Source organism: Suricata suricatta, chromosome 5 (genome assembly GCF_006229205.1).
Source record: "Suricata suricatta isolate VVHF042 chromosome 5, meerkat_22Aug2017_6uvM2_HiC, whole genome shotgun sequence".
NCBI lineage: Eukaryota > Metazoa > Chordata > Mammalia > Carnivora > Herpestidae > Suricata > Suricata suricatta.
The window spans coordinates 2,708,492-2,712,226 of NC_043704.1; positions in this window are offsets into that span (position 1 = coordinate 2,708,492).

A 3,735-nucleotide genomic window follows, 5' to 3' on the forward strand; every position below is an offset into this window, starting at 1 on the left:
GAGATGCCCTTCTCCTGGGAAGCCCCGTGCCAGGCCCCTGTGGCCGCGGCTAGGGCTCGGTCCCTCTGCGCTCCCTTGGCCCTGGTGGGTGGCACCACCGAGGCCTCTGCTGCCTCGTAGGTGGATGGCCCCCCGTTCTTTGTAATAGTCTGAAAGGAGCCAGGCCCTGGACGCACTGACTCGCCCTCCGGACGGCCGGGCAGCCGGGCCTGGGAGGCGCGGGCGGGGGCTGGTCAGGCCTGTTCAGTGTTAGTGTGGCGCTGCCCTGGCCCCCTTCCCGCTGACCGGAGGCGGGTGGGAGCCCACACAGCCCCCTGGCTGCCCAGCGCCGGGGCCCCCGGCCTCTCTGCTGCCCCACAGCCTGGCCCTCAATGTCCCTTCTCCCCTGAGTTCATTCTACTAGACTTCAGCAAACCCAGGAGCCCCCCAGTGTCAGGAGGACTCGGCCCCTCCCACCTGACCCTTGTGCCCCACTCTCTCCGACACTCCCTGCCCTGCACACACCGATACCTCCGTGTGCCCTGGGCTCTGTGTGCCCTTGCTGCAGGGATGGCCTCTGCGTGTCCCTTCCTCCTCACATTGTGGCCTGGTGACGGGCTGGACAGAGGTCCCCTGGCCAGATCTCAGCCAGGCCCCTCGAACCTCTTCACGCTGGGCTCGGCCTGGGGCTTCCAGGTCCATCCCGACTGAGTCCCTCACCCCCAGCAACCGATCTGTGTCCCCTCCACCCCTGCTCGGGGGTCTCCTTGGTGTTTCCAGCACCTCCACCCCTGCCCCGGGGTGCTGAGCGTGGGCCCAGGCCCTGCACACGTGCACCCCTTTTGCTCTCAGCAGTAGTTTGCTGTGGGGGTGATCTCCCTGCCCTCATCTGGGCCCCCGCCTCATCAACAGCCCCCCCAAGGCAGAGGAGGTGCCCCCAGGCTGAGGCCCCGGTGGCTCCTTACAGATGACCTTCACACCAAGCTCCTGTCTGTCCCGGGCTGTTGATCTCAGGCCACACACTGTCCCCGTCGGTGGGGAAGCAAACACCACTGCAGCCTGAACGTGTGCCCAGAAAATCCCACAGTCAACCCAGCGGGAGCCCGGACTCATCACAGGGGCTCTGGGGTCACGCTCCCTCCTGAACCCACAGCGCAGCCCCAAGTGTGGGGTTCCAGAATCCGGCATTCTAGCCCGGAGTCACCACCGGGGAGGGGACGCTTGCTGTCCAGACAGGCTGCTCCCAAACCCCAGCCTGTCCCCTCCTGGTGCCCGAGCCTCCGGCCCTGCTTGGCTGGGCTTGGCCGGAGGGGCCCCTGGGTGCTGGTTTCTTCGCATCCCACGACGCTGTGAGGGGAGCCCAGAGGGAGGGTTCGGGGAGGGGCAGGTGCAGACCTGAGGGGCGTCTGACCCAGGCCCACACCGGGGCCACCTTTGCGTTGATTGAGAAAGGACAGCATGACTTGGGGTCCTTGGCCACCCCTCCCAGGAACCCTGCCCCCCCAGCCCAGGAGGGCTCGGTGGGGCCCCCAGGCTTGTGGACAAGGGCACATGTCAGACCCGCCGGTTCCCAGGTCCACCTCTCCTGCCCCACAGCCCACAGCATCAGGTCACCCTTGACGGCACTGGGCACCAGGCCGACCTCCAGTGCTTGGAGTCCTGCCTAAGCCGCACCAGGCCTGCATTCTCCTTGCCCCCCTCTGCTGCCCCAGAGTGGCCGTGGGGCCTGTGCCATGAGCCTCCAGAGGAACCCCTGTGGGGGGTGGAGAGATAGGAGGGTCCCAGGGCTGCCTGCGCCAGGACAGCGGCCACAAGGCGGCCCCACCGGAGGCCCCCCACCGGGCAGCGACACAGATGGGAGTGTTTGCCCTGCTGTCCACACTGGCCCACCAAGCACCCTGGTGGTGACTGTATGCTCCGGCCAGGTCGTCCCGGAGCCCTGCCCCCCACTGGCTCCCACGGGTCTGGGACAGAGCACAGGCCGCAGGGACCGGGAGGCTGCCCTGGAGAGAAGTGGGAAGAAATCGGGGTGGCTGACGTTGCGTGTCCCTGGCCGGCTGGCCCTTCTCAGATCTGAAAGTCGGAGGCCACGGTCTCAGGAAACATTCAGGAAGTGCTCAGGGCTGGTGGGCGGCGGGCCTGAATTTCAGGATGACTGTCCTGCAGGGCTCGCCTCCCGCCTCCTGACAGAGAGGAAGCGCGCGCCCCCGGGCCCAGCGGTTCCCCTTTCACCCTCCCGCCTCCCCCGGCGCCCTGCTGGTCACACAGCAGCGCAGACCCTCTGGGCCCTGAGCGCTAGGAGCTGCGGCTCAGAATGCTGAAGCTTTCTCCACCTGAACCGATGTTACTGCCTTAAGATCGCGGTAAAACGTGCAGAAAGTGAAACTGAGGTCAGTGGTGCTCAGTGCTCTCACACAGTGCGACACACCGGTGTGTCCCCTGCCCCTGCACCCACGTCCGCTTTGTCCCCAGGGCCTGTGGGGGCCTCCTGCCGGTGCGGCACACGGTCTTGGGCCTTCGTGACGGGATTGTGTCACTTGCTGTCGCAACAGGTGTCGGGACTTCTTCCGTTTTAAGGCTGATATTTCGTCACAGGACAGACCACGTGTGGGCTCATCCGCCTCCTGTGGATGGCCACTGCCGCCCCGTGTCCTGGCCGCTGTGGGTGATGCCGCTGCGGGCGGGGGCGGGGACGACGCGGACCTCCCACTCTCACTTCTGTGGACAAACACCCAGTGCCGGGCACTTGCAGCCCCGCGGTGGGATCTCTGGGTCACACGGCAGTTCTGGTTTTGACGTTCTGAGGAACCGCTGTCCTGACCCCACAGTGGCCGTGCCAGCCTGCGTTCCCGCCGGCCACGGCCACGGCCAGGGCTCCCAGGGCTCCGCGTCCCCGCCCACACCTGTTCTTTCCTGGGCTCGTTTTTGTGCAGTGGCCGCCCTTGCGGGTGTGTGTTGTGACAGCCGTGAAGGACGTGGAAGACTGGGGACGGGGAGACGGAACCCACGCCCGCCCCCCGCGGGCTCAGCGGGCAGCCTCCCTCCGCCTCCCTCCCTGATGACACCTGCGTGGTGTTCGGATGCTCTGTTGGGAACACATTGGCATTTGACGCTAACTGCTGGGATGAGGAGAGTGTCCTAGCAGCCTCCCTGCCCTAGAACATTCCATAGTAGTTCCCATGGGGACGCCTCCCGGCTCCATGCTGGCTCCCACAAGCTCTGAGCCTAGACTCCGTTCCTGATGGCATTTCACTTTGCCGTGGACAGTGGCCTGCACCCTGGGGCCTCTGACCTGCCTGCTGTCACCTCCGCAGCTTCTTGTCACCTGGGGGTGGTCTAGAGTGGCCCTTCTTACCCTGAACTCTGCCCTCAGGAGGTGCCTGCTGCCGCCCGGAGGCGGCGGTGGCTTCACGCTGGAGCGGGGGAGTGCCGGCACGCTCGGGGCCGCAGGGCACCCCCTCCCCAGCACGCTCGGGGCGCAGCACTGCGGGCAGGCACCCTGGTCTAGAGGCTCCCTGAGCTCTCGGCCCCACGTCCCTCCCTCAGCAGCAGGCCGGTGTCCAGGCTCAGGCCCCGACTTTGGCCTCCTGGCCGAGAGGGCCATGACCACCCCCCTCAGCAACGACTCATCACTTGGGGCGCCCCGCCACAGCCCCAATAGACGCCCGGTCACCAGGGGCCCTTCCCGGTGGCCTCCACCGCCCTGACGGTCCCGGGAGACTCGGTGCTCACTGGCTGACCGCCCCCCCCCCCCCC